General features: G+C 43.6%; 1 protein-coding gene and 1 long non-coding RNA gene across 4 annotated transcripts in view; one reads left to right on the top strand and one right to left on the bottom strand.

The window, feature by feature from the left end:
• On the bottom strand, positions 10,221–12,915 carry LOC110389257. Its single transcript, XR_002433094.1, has 3 exons — positions 12,828–12,915; positions 10,725–10,817; positions 10,221–10,613 (listed from the first exon to the last, which is right to left on the bottom strand). It is a non-coding gene; the product is annotated as an uncharacterized LOC110389257 (long non-coding RNA).
• PLPPR1 (phospholipid phosphatase related 1) overlaps positions 17,146–22,078 on the top strand; it is a 132,962-nt gene continuing 128,029 nt past the window's right edge. The window contains exon 1 of one of the 3 annotated variants that reach the window (XM_021380460.1): positions 17,146–17,262. The gene's annotated coding sequence lies outside the window, so the exon portion shown is untranslated. Of the gene's footprint in view, positions 17,263–17,392; positions 17,642–22,078 lie in introns of those variants that run through there. The other 2 variants (XM_021380462.1, XM_021380461.1) reach the window with 2 other exon arrangements.

The following is a 22,078-nucleotide window of genomic DNA, read 5'->3' as shown; positions in this document are numbered from 1 at the left end:
AGCAGACACAAAAGTACCTAAATTCCAGATTCATGGCATGGCTATACCTCATTTTCTACCACTGACAGAAATAAAATTCTTCACTTTCCTCTCAAAACTTAATACAGGGAAAGCAGCGGTGCCTTACAAGTGTTCTGAAGGCCGATAGAAACACACTGTATGAATGACAAGTCTTACTGCTTAATAATAGTGCATTTTTATAGTGAAAATATATCAAGCATTTGTATCCTAATAATAGATCTAACTTGTCAGTTTCATCATGCTCAGTATCTCAGCTTGCAGTGACAATCATTAAAAGCAGAGGGACAGGAATATCTCTCCTATTCCATCCAAATGAAAAAGGTTCTAGGAAAGTGACAGGATATTTTACCCTCCTCTAGAAGCACTGAATCAGATGATCACACTATTTGTATTCTTCAAGAAAATTAAGGTGTGATCATGTTCTGGCAGAGCTCAGAGGGCTGTGATCAGCAGCACAGAGTCCAGCTGGAGGTCTGCAGCTAGCACTGCTCCCCAGGGGTCAGTACTGGGTCTGGTCTTTTACAGCATCTTCATCAATAACATGAGTAAAGTGTTAGAGAGCACTCTCAGCAAGTCTGCTGGTGATACAAAGCTGGGGTGAGAGGCTGGCACACCAGAATGCTGTGCTGCCATTCAGTGAGACTTGGGCAGACTGGAGAACTGGGTGGAGAGGATCCTGATGAGGTTCAACAATGGCTAGAGTGGTACATCTGGGGAGGAATAACCACATGCATCAGTACAGGTTAGGGGCTGACCTGCTGGAAAGGAGCTCTGCAGAGAAGGACCTGAGTGTCCTGGTGGACAACAGGTTGCCCATGAGCCAGCCAGTGTGCATTTGTGGCCAAGAAGGCCTGTGGTATCCTGGACTAGATGAACTCCAGAGGTCCTTTCCACCCCCTACAATTCTATGATTCTTAGATTCTGTGATATTATTGCTACTGATTTTTCTCTCTTGTTGACAAGAAGCTGTTTCAAGGACCCTTTCTTTCTGGCTTACCCTGTTTCCCTTTGATATCAGAAGAAGATAGCGATTATCACACAGGGGCACAATTAAAATTAGATGGTAGAAACATCTCTTTTGTTACACTGATGCTTTTCTCTTGAGCTGTTTACATCTATGACAGATGTTTAAATTCATATCTAAGCTACCAGAGATGGAAGGGCATCCTTTTTTCTTTCTGGGAGACCATACAACTTTTGAGTTTAAGCAGGAGTCTTCTGCAACAGCAGCATCCCTACATTTCCAAAACAAGTAGAGCGTGTACTCCTGCCAATCTGAATTTCCATGTTTTTTTCAACAAAGGTGAATTTTAGGTTTGGAGTCAGACTAATGTGTGTCCAAAAGCTCATAGTGGAGATATGAAAAGGTGTCATAGCAATGCCTCTGTCCTTTCTAGCATGCAGGTCCCTGATGGTGCTATCACAGAGTGATAGCCAGAGATGCAGGAGGGAAGTTGTCTTGACAGAGGTCTCTGAGCCATAGTCCATCTTGTCCTTAAAAATTAATTAGTTATGTCAAGCTAGTGCTGAGGACTCATCCCATTGACAGTAGTTAATGCTACCCTAGGAGAAACACCAGTCCTGAAGCAGATCAGGTGGCCTATCCCCTTTCCTTCCTCATTCTGTTTTCAGTTTTAATAAGCCAGATTCTTGGCAAGAATTTGGTGCTCCTAGGAGATCTTGTGGCTGCACAATAAAACAACTGGAGAAAATCTTCAGGTGTCTGTGAGTTGCCTTACATCTAGAAAGCTCCTGCTGCTTGTACAAATTCAGAGCAATTCTAACTCATGGTAAAAGCTCAGCTTTGCTTGTTGGTGAGATTTGGGAGGGACAAAAGGGCTGGAGCCATACTACCAACTCCTACTCTGCCTACTCCCTTATCAGGGAGTTCTTTGTGCTTTATGTCTCATTCCCTATCTTCATTTCTCCTTCTTTTATCAATAATCAGAATATTTCTACTATGGGTGAATAAATCTCATCATTACTTGGCCTAAGATCTTATGAAACAGTCTCAGTATCCACATTCTTTATATTTGTAATTTCCAAACTGATCTCTTTAAACTGGAAAAGTTATATGAATTGAACTTGCCATTACACAAATTGTATTTTACTGCACTTTCGAAAAAAGTCCCACTTCTGGGAATCCATACCTCAGAGGCCATTACTCAGTGGATACTGAGTTTATTAATTTTTATTTTTTGTTCAATTTTGCTATTTTTTTTAAACTGTTACTTAATATTCATTCATTTTAGGATAGCAACAGATTTAGGGCCAAAATGAATGACTTAACTTCTTGTGCCCATTGTTTTTTACCGGAAACACCACTACTATGATTCTTTGACTCACTGCTACTTTGTTTAAACCCTCCCAAGTCTGTGGCTTTCCTCTCCTACTCAGAAAGTAATGAAGATCTTCAGCCTTTTTAAGATTTGAAATCTAGAACCAAATTTTATCTGACCACACCAAGTTTTCTACTGATTTTGGTGCCTCATATTCCTGTAACCATGAGACACCAAATCATGGCCAAGACCTCTAGAAGATCCAGATTTATCTGATTACAATGGCCTGAAAATTGCAAACAGTGTCCCAAGAAAGCAAGCAGATTGTGGGGAAACTAAGGAAAACTAAATTGGTTGTGTTGGTGTTTCTGTTGACAGGTTGCTGTGCCTGTCCTACCATGGTACCAGGGGGTCCCAACACAACCTCTTTTCCTGGGGATTTCCAGAGTTTTGCTTTCATACCTTGTATAGATACAGGAAATATTACCAACTACTAAACAGTCCTCTGGAGAAACAGGGGGAGGTCTCCCCGCTCAGCTGTTTCATATCGTCTTTTCTCCCTTTGGCTCCTGCTGGGTTCAGGAATTCACTGGGCAGAGCATATCTTTAGATACCTGCTTGTCAGTTCTTTGGGTTAGATTCATTGCACACAGAATGATTTGTGTTGTATAGCCCTAAAATCCACCATTTCCCCCTCTGGTATGGGCAGGGACACCTTTCATAAAAGGAGGTTGCTCCAAAGCCCTACAATCCCAGCAGGCAGATACAAGTAACACTCAGACCCCCTCTACCATCTTTCTGTAATGCTAACCAAAGGCTCTTAACCTGCCCAGGGATGAAACATTCACAAGTGTCAATGAATATCAGTGGGTACCATTTTTTCCGCATGGAGGAATTCTGCAACATACCTTTGCTTCATCCGCACTTCCATGTCAGACACCATTGTGTCAGACTGCCCCTCTGCTGCAATCTGTCACATGGCAACAACATATAATGGGGCATTGGTGGAAAGGTTCGACCTCTACTGCCATACCACCAACATCTGCCTCTGACCTCATGGGCCAACATAATGAACTAGAAGGCATTACTGTTGGAGCAGCTATTGTTCATCTGCCTGTGTACAGGGAAACATTTCCTCTGGATCAGACTGCGCATCTGACCCTTCAAGAGCAAAGTAGTCATCGACCTCAAAATGTTCTGGCCTGCCTTTGACATACTGGGATGTACCATCATGGGGCTTTGATAGTTACATGTGAGAACAGAGAAAGGAATCACACTAAGATAATAATTATTAAAACTTAATATTTTTCCTAATATTCATAAATTGCACTAGAAATTCTAAATCTCTTGTAGTCAACACAAAGTAAAATTGTTTATACCTGATGAAAATTTTATTCTGTGCTACTTACACTCTTGTACCCTGTATTAAACCTGAGAGCGCACAAGGTCATGATTAAAAAGTGGGTAGATTCTTCTCCACTCTCCTCTATGTTCCACTCCATCACTCATCAAAGAGATATGGCACTAACGTAAGTCACCATGTTTTTCACAGAGGGAGTTTTTTTAAACTGAGGAACCAAACTTCAGTGGAGCCAAATTCTCTTTGTTTTCTCATCTCTCTCACTCCAAACATTGTGGGTGTGACTCTCATAAATCAACAGAATTAATGCCATGAATAAGGCAGAGAGGTTTGGTCACAATCCATAAGCACCCCTTGTAGTCTCTCTGGTGGAGTTAATGATGTATCCTCCTGTTCTTGAAAGCACATCTTGGCAAGTCACAGTACAATTACATCACTCAGAAGAAAACTAAAGAAGCCTTATGTGTGTGTCCTGGTTTCAGTTGGGACAAAGTTAAGTTTCTTTCTAGGATCTGGTATGCTACTGTGTTTTAGATTTAGGATGAGAACAACTTTGATAACACACAGATGTTTTGGTTGTTGGTGAGCAGTAAGTCGAGGGCATTTCAGTTTCTCACACTGCTCTGCTAGTGAGAAACTGGGAGGTGGGAGGGTTACAAAGAGCTGGAAAAGGACAGAACCAGGACAGCTGGCCCAAATTGGCCACAGGGGTGTGCCATACGATATGACAGCATGTGGAACTGTAAACTGAGGGGAGTTGGCCAAGGGTACCTACCACTTTTCAAGGACTGGATGGGCATCAGTCAGAGGGTGGAGAGCAACTGGACTGTGCATCATTTGTTTTTACTTATTTATTTGTTTGTTTGTTTATTATAACTATTGTTTTCCCTTCCTTTTCTGTCTTATTAAATTATCTTTATCTCAACCCACCAGTTTTACAGTTCTCTCCCCAGCCTCACTCTGAGGGTGCTGAGCAAACAGCTGTGTGGTGCCGAGTTCCCTGCTAGGCTAAACTACAACAGCATGAAACTGTTTTCAAAGGAGAAAAGGCTTTCTTCCTTCATGTTACTACCTGAGTTTTGCTATGAAATAGATTTTTTTTTAATTGGTTAATAGCTAAACTATCTGCCAAGCCATTATAATATACCCTCTCCTCAGCACCTCAACTGCATAAGCCACCTCCAAAGGGTTGTAGGTGGTTGCTGGCTGCTATCCAAAGCACTCCGCAGCTGCACTGGTATTTCTTACTTTTCTTAGGCTTTGATTTGACTGGCAATGCCTTGTCACCTCTTTACAAATAGTGTGAGCATACGAGCACTTTTTTTTGAAGACTTCATTCATAATCATAATCTTTTTCAGGATGGCATTAAACCCTTGTATGGCAATGAGCTGGATCTGTCCACTTCTTCCCAACGAGAGAGACAGTCAAATGCATATACCTTGTTTAATAAAAGCTGCTGAATCAGTTCAGAGTCAAAGCCATTAACTGTCCTCCTTTATGTTATATGATTAAAGAAAGCAGTAGTCTCTCTTGTTGGACAATGCTTTGTTGCCTTTCATTTCTACATGAAAACTAATATACAAAATATACAAAAAATATACTCTATGTTTTATTTTTCCCCACCAAAGATGCACATTTTTCTTTTAAGGGAAGAGGTAGCACCAACTATAGATTTCCATTTGCTCCCTTACACAGTTTTCATGATTATGGGCAGTCCTGTGTGATCCCTGCATTTTGAGGATTCAGTGCATTGCTCTGTCCATCCAGGAAATATTTGTGAGCCTGGATCCTAGTCTGACCAAGACTGGATGTTGAGCTGGAGGGGCTATGTGACTGAATTGCAGTGATACAGTGCAAGGCTGGAATAGTAGCTTCCTACATCTAGGTATCACAGTTGCAGGTAACAATGCACTTTGCAGTAGAGATATATAGGAACTTCTTTCCTTTTCCTTTCTTGCAATGTTTTTTTTTTTTTTTTTTTTTTTTTTTAAAAAAAAAAAGAGTGCCAGTTCAGTCAACAGTCATAGATAAATTCATGAAACAGGGAGGAAGCACCGAAGCTGGCTTTTCTGCTCTTGTGTCATGATGAGTATTCACTGACAGAATGAGGTTATTCTCAAGTAGTGCCTTTAAAAGAAGTTATTGTTCAGGCTGCAATCCCAGTTGTCAGGCATACAGCCTTTATGGAGCTTCACTCTTGCACGATGGGAAATCTGCTTCACCAGAAGTATGAGCAGGTTAATACCGTGCCTTGTAAAATGAAGCAGTGACCCTGACTGTATTTGTGTGTGTGACATCAATAGAGCTACACAACCTCTTTGATGTAAGCATTATCCAACTGCCAGATTACTTCAGGTCCCAGTTTTCTGATCCACCAAAATGGTCATTACAATTTCTGAGCCTTATTCTCAGCTGCTGCATACAGATGTAGTTTGGCTTTAACAAAAATGCCAGATGACAGTGTAATTAAACTCAATAATTACATCCCTTCTTAATAACCTCCTTTCTATAGAGCTGTCCCATAAACTCCAAATTGGTTTTAATCTTCAGGCGCTGCAATACTGCATGCTAATCTCGTTGTTAGGCTGAGCACATGGAAACAAATTCACCTTGGCATTTGATATGATAGTTGCTGGGAGGCAGTGCACTTGTCTTTGAGATCTGCTGTGTACTGATGAGAAGGAAAATGGGCACAGAGCAGGAATCTTCTGCTTGGAAAAGAGGGCAGGGGGAGATCATGCGCTCTGTTGTCCACTGTTTGAACTGATGGCAGGTGGTCTTCCTGTGAAGGGGGTTTTAAAATCACTGGTGCACTGGAGAAAAATGGAATAGCAATAGATATTGGCTGATATATCTCACAACTCTTTATGACCATAATGTTGGGAGGTCAGGCTTTCCAAATGTGCTCCTTGCTCTTGAAATTCTTATGCTTCATTTCTGCTGGAAATATCTGACAACTTGGATGTGGCACTATGAGACAGCCAGTGCTGAAAATGTTTAGGAGCGATGGCATGGGCAGTGCAGTGGGAGTGGTGTGCATCTCTTGGACATTCCCTGAGGCAGCTTCAAAGAGCAAAGGTAGATGGGTGGGACCTTTGCTAAGAGATGGTGCATGGCCACTGGTGCTGATAGAACTGTAACAAGCACCAACACGATATTACAAGGATGCCCAGATTGGTCCATCCATCTTCAGGGAAATTACCTTGTCCTGATCCCACCCAGTTCTCCTGAGGCTGAGAGCTGACTCTGCTTGCGTGGTAAAGATGAACATAAGGGTTTTGTTCATAGTCCTTCTACAGCTGCAGTCATCAAGTGCTGGGCTGCCTGCATACAGCCCCATGCACATTGCCTGTATGCCTTGCAACATCTTTTCCCAATTCCTCTCTCTGCTTATCACCAGCCTTGTGCCCTTTTTTGCCTCAGTTTCTTCCAAAATAAACAACCCATGTCTACTTTATTTTTACCCACAGACATCAAATTTGTTATTTCTGATAGTTACCTAGCCAATCTTCATCTGGGTTGATATTCCTGTTACAGTTACCTGGGTATAGTGACTTTACAGACTGTACTTCCTGAAAGGGCCCCAGTTCTCTCCCAGTTATCTCTGGAGTTTGGCCATGTCTCATCCAACTTACTTGTAGCCACATGCAAGATACAGACATTCTTCCTGGCACTTGCTATAATTTTCATCAGTGTCTCCTGCTATTATTTGTGATGTTCAGCAATTTTCTTGTGTCACGTCCAATATTTTTCTGTGTCCTGCTCAGCATAGTTTGCCTCAAGTCAGAGCCCAGACAAGGCTCCAGCCATTATTTGCCTGCAGCCCTCCCAATGAATTTAGTGCAGATCTTGTAGCACAAATTCAAACAACTTAGAATGTTTGAGCACATTCCTAGGTTTGCCCTAGGAGACCACAAAAATGTATGTAGAAAAGCTATTGCTTGTGCTTCCTCTCAAGAATTGAAAGGTCTTGGGATAGATTTGTGAATTTCAGAAACAGAAAGACTAGACATCAGTGGACTGTAAAGCAAGGTGCAATTGCAGAACAAATTCAATTAAGCAAAAAACACCAAAATATAAAAAATGAAATGTTAAGCCACAAGATTGAGTCCCTTCTTTTTAAAATTTCATTGATACTTTGGAAGCAGTCAGCTACTTTCTGCTGCTTGACACAGCAGATGTTCAACATCCAAAAATGTAATGCGCCTTTAAAACCAGCATTCAAATACTAGCAAAGTGATGGAAAGGGAGTGTCCAGCCTTGAGTAATAAAATAGGATCCTGTTGAGTGTGAATGTTGTATGATTCCATGAAAAGAAAGTGCAGCTTGACATGTTTGTACAATAATGATAAAACCTATAGAAAAATGAAAACTCACAAAGTTATACCAAGGAAAACTTTGCATAGTTTGGTTAGAAAGCAGAAAATAAAATCTAATTCAGCAAGATAAGGCAGATAAGCTAAATTACTGTGAAATGATACAAAAATATATAAAAAGCAGTGTTACCAATTTAGCCAAACTGGTACATCTTTGTATAGGAAAAATCTTCCTGTTCCTGTTCCTATTTCTCTCCCTCTCCCTATTACTATTCCTGCAAGTCAAACAAATCTGAACTCACAGAAAGTTAGGAGGAGATTCATTTTTTGGAGTGATGAGCCTTGTTTGTGCTTTGAGACTGCTTCTTACTCAAACATTACAAAAGAAATTCACCAGATCCTGAAACTTTTATGGAGATGCCCCTGTTTCTGAAATTTGAGCAGTAAACTGGACAGCAGAATGCTGCATGCTGCACTGACTCACTCACTCACTTGTGAGCTAGGCTGTAGATGCAGTCTCTACAGATTTGATATGGTTGTTCCGAAAGCACAAATTTGCTAATTTTGCAAGTGTCTCTTCTCTTGTGTGTAGAGACATTACATTTTTGCTTATTTGAACTTCCCTAAGTACTCATGCCTCAGAATATGAAGAGCCTTTGAGGCTTTTCTCCTGCCGAGCCAGCTGTTCTGGGCATTAAGCTAGCACAAGCTATCCCAGTTTGGAAGTTAAAATCACTGCAGTTTAGTACTATGGATGAGTTCAGAAGGCTTGAAGTTCAGATGGTATCTCAACAAAACTAAAACTTTACTACACTTAAACTTTTAACTCAGATGTTGAGTGATTAATTGCTTAGATTTTCCAGTTGTTCTGGAATAGTCATTGCTGTTGTATAGGCAAATTTCTCTTCACAGTTTGTTGGTTTTTTTGTCCAGGCAACAGTTTGAGGACTATGACTGCTGGCATTTTCCTGCTTTTCTGGAAAAGGTAAGCAGTATAAATTTCTAAAACTCTCATTAAATTGTACTGAGTCTTTCAAATCCTATGAGGAAAAGTATAGTTTATTCTTAGAACACTTGAGTAGTAGTACCTTAAATAGTTCTTAGCCCTGAAACAGAGCATCAGCATTTGCGGATTGCTCCTTCTTCCTTCTCTGATGGTTTAGTCTTTCTCTGTCCCATGCTTGTAGATGAAGAGGGGGCAGATACCTTCTGAGGTGTACAGCAAACATCTGGGCTTGTGAGCACCCTAGCTCATCTAGACAGTATCATAGAATGGTTTGAGTTGGAAGGGACCCATAAAGACCATCTATTCTAACTCCCTTGCAATGAACAGGGACACCTGCAGCTACAACAGGCACTCAGAGCCCCATCCAGCTGACCTTGAGTGTCTCCAGGGACAGGGCATCCACCACCTCTCTGGGCAGCCTGTGCCAGTGTCTCACTGCTTTTATTGTCAAACATGTTTTTCTTACAACCAGCCTAAATCTGCCCTCTTTTAGTCTGAAACCATTTCCCCTTGTCCTATCGCAATAGACCCTGCTAAAAATAAGGACCCTTGTGAAAACGCTAGCCCAGCTGTTCTGGCGTGGAATGTCAATGTTTGGAAAGATTCACAGACTGGGAGGAAAGGGGAGTTAATGAGATAAACTTGTACATGTTTGAATCTTAAACAAGCATCTGGAGAACCTCTTCCCATTGCTATATCTGTTTTCCAAATGTGAATCCTGCTAAAGAATCTTAGAGGAGGAATCCTGCTCTATGTGTGTTAAAGACAGGACCTACCCAGTGCTCTTGACAAAGATGAAAAGATAAAACAACTAAAAAAACCACATAATATACGTAAACCAAAATATCAGTTTAAGCAATCTAAAATTAGAGTTCAAATACTGTCCAGATAGAGAGTGTGTCCTGACCTGAGGCTTTAGACCAACAGATAACTTATGGAGCTGGGCTGTGGTATGCACTTTGTTCTCAGACATTTGAGCTGTTTGTCTGGAGTGCTGATTTTAGGCACATACTAGAAAAAATACACAGCACCTCTTCCTCAGGTGGAAATTCTGCTTTGCTCATCTCTTCCATTACAGCAATTAGGAATTTGCTGTAAACTATATGGAGAGTGAATCTGCTCTCTTACTAGTAGTGAGATGCCAGAAAATTAAAGAAAACAAAAACTGAAAAACAAACACACACAAACAAACAAAATGTGTGGTGCATAAAACTCTCCCATGTGCTAAAGCAACAGATTTCTGAGCCGTGGCTGAGGCGTGCTACCTGCTTACACCCACTCAGTATGGGCTTGACTGCTAGTACACTTTATTATGTAAATGGAATTTGCTATCACAACATATGTAGTGCTATGAGGTGATTTTCACAAATTTGTATCTCTATCAGCCATCTTATGTGTGTATATTTATGTGTATAGAGGTGTTTTTGTTAGAAAGCATCAATCTGCTGTTGCAAAGCAGAGAGCTGGTTTGCCATTCCTTGAAGAGTGAATAATTTTGATGGCAGTGTTGCTGGGTAGGTTGCTTGCTGCATTCACGGTCCTCTTTCCAGGCTGCTTTGTTGCCCTTCCCTGTGAATCTTCTTCCACAGAGTAGACTTCTGTGTCGTTGGCAGCTATAAGATTTTCATACCTGGATGATGCAAGACATTAAAAATATGTTTATTCCCTCTATGTGACCTTTAACTTGTATGACCTTTACGCTTGAATCCTTTGTTCTTGAATAGGAAACTGGACATTGTACCTGGTGTGTAATAAGAAATGTCATATCTGGACAAAAGTATCCATCGTCCACAAGAGATACAGGTGCAGGGGTTGTTTATGCAACTTCTCTCCCCTGAAATTTAAGTGGAATACTGTTCTATTATGTTGGCTAAACAGATGGTACATTTTCCTGTGACTAGTTAGCTATGCAGAGTATAGTCTACAGAAAGAGATAGGAAATCCTTGACACCTCTCTGATTACAGCCAAGTGCGAGGCTTGCTCAGCCCACAGAACAGCTCAGCTGTGGATGGTCTCAGGCTGGACGCTGTGAAGTTGAACTTACGGTACCCCCACACTAAGGGCATGAGTGTGCATGGCTAAGCCAGTTTCTTTCCTGCCCTCTCAGAAAATTCTTGGGTAAAATCAGTGCCTGCTGAGGCCCTCCTAGATGTAAAGAAACTGAGTTTTCAATCTGCATTCTAAAGAAGCTATGTTAGATTTTAACAGGTAATAGTATCACAGGAGTGTGCCCTGTTATTGAGAATACAAAGACCGACATAGATAAATGCACTAATTTTTCAACAAAAAACATCTGACTCCTCAACAATTGGGTTTGATTACGTCTTTTGTGAGTGATGAGGGCTTTGTAATGTGTCATTTCATGAAAGATGATAAAGTAAATGCAGTGTCCTTATGTAGAAGGTACTTGGCTAAAAAGTTACCAAATCAATCCTAAAATTATTTCTGCACCATTGGTAGCAAACTTTTCATCTCCATGTTTTATACAAAAGTCCTACAGATGTGTTTTGGGCTGCCTTGTTTTGATGTCATGTTCAGAAGAGGTTCAAGTCGGCTATTAGAAAAAATCTATTCTCAGAAAGAGTGGTCAGGCATTAGCACAGGCTGCCCAGGGAAGTGGTGGAGTCACTGTTCCTGGAGGTGTTCAAGAGATGTGGAGATGTGGCACTGAGGGACGTGGTCAGTGGGCATGGTGGGGATGGGCTGGGGTCGGAGTTCATGATCTTAGAGATCTTTTCCAGCCTTTATGATTCTATGATTCTTGCTCCATGCAGAGATGTGTGTGCATGAATTAGATGCAGTTGTTTTGGTCGGTAAAAGAATAAGAATTCTAACTGTAATAAACAATCTCTGCTAAAAGTCTACCCTCTTGCAAACTGAATACTGTACTGGGATAAATCTACATGTATTAATAGATGTTAATAGTGGGGCCTTATGTTGAGTTCTTATGCTCCAAAGTCAGTTCATCTCAACCTTTGTAAAGGTGTGAAGAAAAGTCAGATGGGGACAAAAGTATTTATGGATGAGAGGAATAAAGCAGCAAGTGCTGATTCTTATTTCTGAGGAAATCACCTAATGAAATTTCAGGAAGCAAATGCATGTTAAACAGTGAATAGTTTTGTTGTCATTATGACTACCCTTCCGTAAGATGTGAGAGAGTCATGTATGATCGTAGGTCTTCAGTTGCAAAATAAGGAGGGCTTTAAATTAGCTATGAAGGGGGAAGGGGATAAAACCAGGCCTCCTAGAGATGAGCCTAGGAGAACGATGAGAGGATTGAGGGTGAGGCAAGAAGCTCAGCTGAAGTGCATCTATGCCAATGCACGCAGCATGAGCAACAAACAGGAAGAGCTGGAAACCATTGTGTGGGAGGCTTAGTATGACTTAGTTGCCATTACTGAAACATGGCAATTGCTCCCACAGCTGAAGTGCTGCAGTGGATAGCTATTAGGTCTTCAGAAGGAAGAGGGTAAGGATGGAGAGGTGATGGCGTGGCTCTCTATATTAGAGACTGTTTCAGTGTCATAGAGCTTGGAGCTGGGAATCATAAGGTTGAGTTGGGGAAGGCCAACAGCGTGGACATCCTGGTGGGGGTCTGTTATAGACCGCCTAACAAGGATGAAGAGACAGGTGAGGTGTTCTATGAGCAGCTGGCAGAAGTTGAGTGATTGTCATCCCTTGTTCTCTTGGGAGACTTCAGCTTCCCTGATCTATGCTATATATATATATGTATTGATATATTTATGATCTCTGGAAATACAATACAGCACAGAGGAAGCAGTCTAGGAGGTTTCTAATGTGTTTGGAAGACAACTTCCTGATACAGCTGGTGAGAGAGCCTACCAGGGTTCGTGCCCCACTAGACCTGCTGTTCACTAACACAGAAGGACTGGCAGAGATCAGGAGCTGTCTTGAGCAGAGTGACCACAGAATGGTTGAGTTCTTGATTCTTGGTGAAGTCAGAAAGGGGGCCCAGCAAAACTGCTGCCTTGGACTTCTGGAGGGCAGACTTTGGACAGTTCAGGACACTGGTAGAGAGAGTCCATTGGGATTCAGTCCTGTAGGGTAAAGGGTCCAGGAAGGCTGGATGCTCCTCAGGAAGGAAGTCTTAGAGTCACAGGATCAGGTTGTCCCCCTGTGCCATGAGATGCACCTGAGGGGAAGAAGACTGGCGTGGCTGAAAAGGGAACTTTTGCTGAGACTCTGGGAGAAAAAGAGAGTCTACCACCTGAGGAAGAAGGGACAGGCAACTCAGGGAGAGTACAAGGAAGTCACTAGACTATGGAGGGAGAAAATCAAAAGGCTAAAGCTCAGCATGAACTCAACCTGGCCACAGTGGTAAAGAGTGGTAAAAATTTTTTTACAAATGTATTAAAGTAAGAGGAGGGCTGAGGAAAATCTCCATCCTTTACTGGATGCGGCAGGAAACATGACCGCTGAGGACAAGGAAAGGGCTGAAATTCTCAATACCTTCTTTACATCTGCCTTTAGTTGTCAGACCAGCTATCCTCACGGTACTCAGCCTTCTAACTTGGAAGTCTAGGATGGAGAGCAGAGTGAACCCTTCACAGTTCAGGTCGAAACAGTTAGAGACCTGCTACTCCACCTGGACAGTCACAAGTCCCCGTGGCCAGATGGGATCCACCCAAGGGTGCCGATGGAGCTGGTGGAGGTGATTGCCAAGCTACTTTCCACTGTCCATCAGCATTCCTGGTAAACCAAAAAAACTAATTCCAACCTATACAAGCTCATAAGGCTTATGGTAACACAAATTACAGATAACTAACACTCATGCAACTAATAACTTTGAATACATCCTGCAGAGGCTTCCGTGGAATTACTCATGTGTAAAGATGGGTCAAACTGTGAGGTGTCTTACTGGGACTTCTTCTGGAAAGAGGAAAAACTACTGCCAGGAGCTAATAACAGTATAAAATAGCTATGGGAAGTACCTGAGTTGGCTGTGGTGAATGTTGTTATATTCATTTTTCTGTGAAGATTTACAGACTGCTGAATTATTGCAATCAATTCCTCCATATCCAATACTAGATGAAGGAGCTGCCAGATATCCATGCCCCCACTAAATTATAATTGATCTAAAACTAAAATTTGTTGCTTTTAGCAGTAAAAAATGAATCTTGCTTCTACAGTATCTCTTTTTTTCTGCCTGTTTTTGAGAGAAGCACATAGAGAGCAGCACTTTTCCCACCTGAATGGTGAGGCCCTGGCACAGGCTGCCAGAGAAGCTGTGGATGGCTCATCCCTGCAGATGCTCAAGGCCGGGCTGGACAGGGCCCTGGGCATCCTGATTGGGTGGGTGGCAACTATACTACAGCAGGTAGTTGGAACTGGGTGAGCTTTAAGGTCCCAAAAATTCTGTGATTCTATGATTTCACTAGCAAATGTGGGCAAGTATTGTACAGGCAAATTAGGCAGCCAATTCTCACTAAATTTCAATGCATTTTGAGTACCACACATACTTTCATTCAAAACTTAGATATGTCTGAGAAAGTGTTTCACATCTATTTAACCTACCAGGTTAGGTGTGCTTTGTCTGGGATAAGCATGCTTACTTAGTACTGCTGAATTCATCATCTCCATATAGAATGGTTTGGGTTGTGAGGAACATCAAAACCCACCCAACCCCAACCCCCTGCCATGGGCAGGGCTGCCACCCATCAGATGAGGCTGCCCAGGGTCCCATCCAACCTGGCTTTGAACATCTCCAGGGATGGGGCACCCACAGCTTCTCTGGGCAGCCTGTGAGTAAATAATTTCTTCCTAACACCTAACCTAAATGTCCCCTCTTTTCATTTAAAGTCATTTCCCTTGTCCTGTCACTATCAGACTGTGTAAAAAGTTGATCTCCCTCCTGGAAGTACTGGAAGGCCACAATGAGGTCTCCCTGGAGCCTTCTCTTCTGCAGGCTGAGCAAGCCCAGTCCAGATGTACAAAGCTAGAATGAGGTATTTTGACTGTTCTAAATGCAACAGGTACCATTGAAAGATTGTGTTTGTATGTTTCTATGAAGTGGAGTCATGTCCCCTGAGATGCAGAATGCAGTTTTCTACATTTTTGTCATTTGGAGAGTGCTTCTGGTAAAGGATTATTATTGTTTACATTCCTCAGTTTGTTTTCCCCTTTGTTTTCTTGTTTTGTTCTCAAATGTCCCTCCTATTAATATGTCTTTTGGAACTGCCTGGCCTACTTTAGGCTAAAAATAGCCATTGTTGCTGCTGCTGTAGCTCTGTGCAAGCCACACAACACCCACACTGGGAAGAAAACCTCATGCCCTGCTGATCTCTCCTAAAAGGGGAAGAAGGTCAGAAACACACAGGACCAAACAACAGGAGGGAAAACAAACCCTGAGCTGCTTCCATCACGCGTGTTGATGGTACAAAGTGAGAAAACAGCAGAAAGAGGTGATGGTGTTTGGGTTTCCCTCCAAGTCCTCCCACATACAGCCAAGCACTGTAGATGCCATTGCTCTCATGGAGAGATGTGAAAGAGAAGATGAAGATGAAATTGCAGATCAGAAATATTCATGGTTATTTTTCAAGCAGTCATTCTTCAGCTTGACTGAATGTTGGTGTAGCAGTGCTTGGGTATTATCAGATGAATGCATCCCATGCTGTCACACTACTCCAGCACACAGGGATACCTCTCAACCTGAGCCTTGCTCAGCAGGCTGTCTGTGCTCCTGACCTTCTACAAGGGAAAAAGCCTGTAGGTACACAGATGCACTTTCCTCTGCATTGCAGTAGACACCTCTCAGACCTAGATGAGAACCTTCACGCTGCACGCTGCTCATGCCCCTCCAGCAGCTTTTGGTGCAGGCAGGTCAGGCGCAGCCTGGGGTTTCTGGAGGTCTTGGGAAGTCACTGTCCCGGGACACTGTGCTCACAAAATGGAGGGAGAAAGAAGTGTTGGGAAGCACTTTAGCAGCTACCCTAGCAACTATGTATGACGCGTATTTTATTTTCTTGATTTACTTTAGCTTGTGGATGATATATAACATATGTTCTTTTTTCCATTTTGCTGTTAGACCGCATTGTCAGGACTTCCCGCAGCTGTGGGAAGTCAGGACTCTGTACTCATTTTCAGTAAGATAACTTCTGGGTCACCTTGTCTTTGCCCTGACAATCAGAAAGTTGGCTCAGGTGTGAATAGCTGGTAACATTCTCACTGATAATAACACCTCTGTGGCTGGGAGTCAAACTGGAGTTCAACGCAGCACTCTGTGTTCTCACTGAGTCTCACAAGCAATAGGCTGCTGAGAAAAGGTTGTGTCGGGTGTCACAAGTTCAGCCTGACCCAGCAGCTTCTGCACAACGGGAGCTGCTCTGTCGCACAGGGCAGCACACATTCCTCAATGTGAGGACGTGCGGTGGCTCTGGTCGGTGGTAGTGTCTGGTGCTGGGGGGAGACAGCCGCTGACACAGCGCCTGGGTTCCCCTCCTGCCATCAGCTTGCCCTGCTTCAGGCGGAGGGCCACCTCACCCGGAGCAACCCTCTGGCATCCCACCTCCCGGAGCTCAGAGACAGCTGCACTGTAGCAGCTCACCCCCATCCCATCCCTCTTCGTCTTTGCTTTGCTTCTCTGCACGTTCTTTTCCTTCCCCGCTCTCATTTGCGGGAGAGGCAGCCCACCCTGCTGGCTGCGGACACTGTCAGCCCTCCGCAGCCGGCGCTGGGGGAGGAACAGCAGAACGGGGACAGCTTCTGAATTAGCGGTAGCAAAGTGTCCCCCAGGGTGGGGGGTGTTAACCCACCCCTCCCCACCTCGGCGGACAGTGGGACTGGGGAAACCCCGGCGAATCGCGGCTCCGGCACAAAGGGGCTGTCCTGGGGCACGGCCGGCCGCGGGGAGCCGGGGGAGCTCCACGCTCCCTCCCCTCCGCCCGCCCCTCCTCGTCCCCGTCTCCGGCCCCTTTCCCCTCCCTCCTCTCCGCAGCCGGGGCGGGGGGCTGGAACGCGGCTCCAGTGCACGGAGAAGCAGAGGAAGAGAAGCGGGCGATGGGGAAGGAGCTGCGCCAATTATCCTCTTGTCATCACTAAAAAGAAAAAAAAAAAAAAAAAGGAGGAGGGAGAGCGTGAAGGAAGAAAAAATTAAAAAAAAAAAAATAAAAAATAAAAAAAGGAAAGACAACCCCGTCCCCCCCGCCCCTCTCCACCGGCGCAGAGAGGAGGAGGGAGGGCGGACCATGATGCCCGGCTTGCGGGCGCTGCCCGCCCGCCCGCATGGAGACCGCCGCCCGTAGCGGGGCCGCAGCGCGGGGTGAGCGGGGCCGCGGGGCCGCGAGGGGCCGGGGCTGCGTCCCGCGAATGGGGCTTGGGAGAGGGGCGCGACCGGCGCGTCCCGCGGGGGCTCTGGGGCGGCGGGAGGCGGGGAGTGAGGATGCTCCTCGGCGTGGTTCTCCGCTCCGAAAGGGGCTCGGGTGCGGGCGGCTGCAGATTTGCGTTCTGCACCTGTAATGACCCTGGAAAGCACTGAAGGCTGCGGGACCGGGGTGCCTGGGCGAGCTGGGGAAGCTGTGTGGGGCCGGTTCGCAGCTTTCCACATGGCGAATGGAGGAGGAGGTGCGGCACACTTCGGGTGAGCAGCGTGCTGCCCGGAGAAAGCGGCACCGGAGCGCTGCGATGGCATTTATCGAGAGGTACCTTTCCGAGAGGAGGTCGCGGAGTTATCCCCCGCCCCTGACACGGGGATACGGGCGCGCCCTCCCCACGAGGAGAGCCCCCGTCCTCTCCTCCTGACCCACGCGGGGCTGTGCGCTTGGCTGCCCTTGCAGCCCACCGGCACGGTTTTACTACGGCTGTAGTCAACGCGTGTTGGGTATCCTGCCTGTGAGAGTGGGGATGGAGCGGTGCTGGCTGCCATCAGCACACAGGGAGACCGGCGTAAGGGAAGGCGGACACCATCTTTCTGCTACTCTATTCCCCCGCCGTGCTCTCCTCTCACGCTCTCTCGCAGCGCTACGGAGTTGTTTGTTTGGTAGTTTGGAAGGAAACTGCTTGCTGCAGTAGTGCATTATGGATACGTTACATGCGGGAAAAAGACTGCAGAATAGAGGCGTAAGAATAGCACTACATGCAACGTCGCTGCCAGTGTTGGATGTTTTGGGGAGCCTGATCCTGAGACTTTTTGCACGTATTAGAAAATCTAAGTGGTCCATAAGGGAAAAGATGTTGGCATTATGGTCAGCCGTTACTTAAAGCTCACAGGTAGAAAGATGCAATTTGCTAGCTGATGCCCAAGGTTATTCAATTCTCTCTGTCCCTCTTGGTGAGTTTTTAAGAAATGCATGGATCAGGGTAACAGCACTGGTCCTGCACATAAGGACTCTCGTGGGCTTGCTGGGAGCAGGCACCAGGAGACACCTGGGTCAGGAGAGGGACTTCAGAGTGCATTGTCCCTGCTGGAAATGAGGTGGGTAGGGCAAGGAAAAGGAGCAGTTCATGGCTCTCTGCTTGGATTTCTGCCTGTGTTTCTACTTGGGCACAAGAAAGGGTCATTTTTGTTTGGTTTTCTTTGTTTGTTTTTTTCTGTACTTTAGGTTTCATAGAATGTGCACTTGTTCTTGGATGGGGAAAGAGGTTTCCAGAGGATTTACTCCAGAATGGGTCAGAGGCTGCTCTGTGTGACTGCCTCAGCTTCTGAATTCAAGGATTCAGTTTAGTCTAAGGACACTCCTGTGGAACTCCCTCTTTTTTAAAAGACATTTCATTTCTGTAATGGGTGATTTATTTTATTTATTTATTTATTTATTTTGCTCTTTCTAAAAATAAAGAAGAGTAAGTGTCTAAAAGTCTTTAATATCTTTTTTGCATTCATCCATAGGTAAGTTTGAATGTATTGTGTAGGAGAAGAACATTATTTGCAGATTTGACATAGAGAAGAAGAAGGAAAAGATTACATCTTTTGAGGATCTGTCAATGACTGGGAACCATGACAACTAATCCCTACTACCTCCTCTTACTTACTTATTTTCCCTCCTCTCCTCTCCAAATTTTCTGCCATATTTCAATGGCAGCCTATGCTCATCCTGGGTGGAAAGCAGGTTATGATGGAAAAAAAAACATGCTAAGCCCACATTTTTTTTATCCAGAATGGTATTTAGTGCTACTTCTTTGGTGCTATATGTGAACTTGTTTCAGAATGGGCTGACATACATCAGCAAAACAGCTGAAGTTGTCACCATGTGTGTTGAAATAGGTTAATGAACATCAAGGACCATGCTTTTTCTTTCTGATTCGTGAGACTTCAGAGAAAAGAAAGAACTGGGGGAGGGCTGTATCCTTGACTCCTTAGGCATGCAATAACCTCTGCTCAGTTACAGATCCTCTGGTGGGCTTAATGTAGGAATTAGGTATATTTTAATTGAATTGAGAAATTTCAGAAGTAGAAGAAAAAGATTTTTGAATTTTTAATTGGACTGTAGCTGTCTGTTTCATTTTGTTCTTACTTTTCTCTGACAACTTCGATAACCACAAAATAAATTCCATTTTCTTTTCTCTGCTCACTCTTCCTTTCCTCTTTGTTCAGTGGTAGGAGCCTAGATACACATTGGGTTTTTTTTGAGGGATTTTTTTTAATTGAAAACTGTTTCTGTAATTGTTACTTTCAGATAGTATGTTGAACAGGTTAGTCTACTTCCCAGAACTCTAATTTTTCCACTTTGTAATAGTCTCCACAGACACAAACTTCTTACTCTTCTGCAGAAAACAGTAGCATGGAAGAAGTATGTTTGTCCACTTTCACAGTATCCATGGTGAATATTGTTTAGAGTGAGATGTAATTGTGGAACTGTCAGTTATCTACAGCTTCTGTTGGCTGGAGTTATGTGCCAAAAGACTAACTTTCTGAAAGCTGATGACTATTCTGTAAGCAGTTTGAAGTTCCTGATGGAATCCTAGCTACATAGATGCAGTTATCTCACCAAAATTCCAAGTATGGTTCAATTTTTAAAAAGGGCTAGAAAATGTAAAATGCATTTAATGTTCTGTGGAGAATAAGGTTTGTATTACTCTTTCCATGGGAAACAAAATAAATAGTTTTTTTCTTCCTGTCTCCTACACGATGTTTTCAAGATTATTTTTTCTCCTTCATTGGTTCTTGAAAATGAAGGTCAAGCAAAGTCAAATTCAGTGGTTCTTGATGGCAGCCTCTCTCTTCTCTCTCTTTTGGTTTATGCCAACAAGATCTGTAATACATGGTTCTGCACCCCTTTTCATAGAAGCCTACTGAATTTGACTGTGCAATCTAACTCTGAGTTACTGAAATCAAAGCGTTTGTTTCTTAGGAAGTAAAAACATTCCTATTTACTAAAGCTTAAATCACAGATTCATAGAATGGTTTGGGTTGGAGATAACCTTTTAAAGCTCATCCAATTCAAACACCCCAACCAGGGACTTCTTTTACAAGATCAAGTTGCACAAAGGCCTGTACAATCCTTTGAACCCTTGCAAGGATGAGGCATCAACAGCTTATCTGGGCCACCTGTTCCTGTGCCTCGCCGCTTTCATTGTGAAAAAACACTTCTTAATACCTAATGTGCATTTACACTCTTTCAGTTTAAAAACATGGCCTCTTGCTCTGTCAGTACAGGCCATGGTGACAGTTTTTCTCTTGAAGCCTTTGCTTGTTTTTTAGTCCATTCTTTTTGGGGTGAAAATCCCACATGAATTAATCAGACTCAGCTTTGATCTGTTATCTTGGTTGTCCACCTAGAGCTTAGTTCTCCAGAATTTGCTGCATAGTGTCTGTTCTGGGTTTAACTGGGGGGTCTGTGATGGCCTATGCTTTGAATTTTAAAATTCTGGAGGAAATCCAGTGTTTTCTGATACCCTGGCTTGCTGTCACACTGAGTTCTGAAGGTGTAGCCATGTGCTATTCATGGGTCGTGCTTTCTTCGCTGCTCACTGCATTATTATTTTTTAAATATTTTTTAAGCTGATCACAGGTAGACTGGGTGCAAACATCACATCTGCAAACCTAATTCTCGGAGGAATACCCAAAGCTTTCAGTGTTTTTAATAGGTAGGTATTTAGATAAGGATACAACAAGGGAGAATGGCTTTAAACTAAAGGAGGAGAAGTTTAGATTAGATGTCGGGGAAGTTTTTCACTGAGAGAGTGGTGAGGTGCTGGCACAGGCTGCCCAGAGAGGTTGTGGATACCCTGATCCTGGCGGTGTTCAAGGCCAGGTTGGATGGAGTCCTGGGCACCCAATCTAGTACTTGATGTAGCAGTTGGCAATCCTGCCTCTGGCAGTGGGGTTGGATCCTTGAGGTGCCTTCCAACCCAAGCCATTCTATGACTCTATGATTCTATGATTCTATGATATTTGGCTGAGGCATTAAAATAAATCTAAAGACCAACATGTTTATTGCCACTATATTGTGAAACTGGTATTGCAGCCTGCTCACAGATTCTTCACTCTTAGCTACTTTGGCACTGTTTGCTATTTCTTGTGCATCCAAGATGAAATTTGCTCTTCAGTGGTGCTTTTCAGGAACACTTGGCAGTAGCTGAGAGAGTAGTCTGAGTGGCACTTCTTTCTCAGTGTGTGCTCTGGTTCTGAAGATTTAGTATTTTTTGCTAAATTTATGTTACCATCAGTGCCTATTGGATGACGTAAACCAGGTTTGAAAAACTTAGATGATTGAATCAGTAGGTACTTTGAGTAATCATTTGCTTGGTTGTTAGATATGAAGTCAACGTTCACTCATTCCTCTCTTTCTGGAATACCTATTCTATTGGTAGCCTGCGGCCTACCTATGCATCATTGAAATCACACAGAACAGCCCTTCTTGCTGTTAGCACTGAGACCTCCTTGCAGTCATTCACTGCCTCAGTCTCTCCTTCTCCCTGGCCCTTTAAGGCAGAGTTACATCCTGAATAAAGGATGTAGATTTAGGCCTCTCATCTTGTCTTTCCCTTGGTTACCTAGAACAGTCATGTGGGTGGTTCCAGTTTGGTTGGGGATGAAGGGCAGCTTCACTCATATGGTAATCTTTGTTGTGTTACCACTTTCTTTTCTAAGGATCATAGTGAGTGTCTCTTGAAATGCAGTGTAACCTCTCTTCTATCAG

Source organism: Numida meleagris, chromosome Z (genome assembly GCF_002078875.1).
Source record: "Numida meleagris isolate 19003 breed g44 Domestic line chromosome Z, NumMel1.0, whole genome shotgun sequence".
Classification (NCBI taxonomy): domain Eukaryota; kingdom Metazoa; phylum Chordata; class Aves; order Galliformes; family Numididae; genus Numida; species Numida meleagris.
The sequence above is the reverse complement of the archived record's forward strand: the minus strand, read 5'-3'. Positions and strand labels throughout refer to the sequence as shown.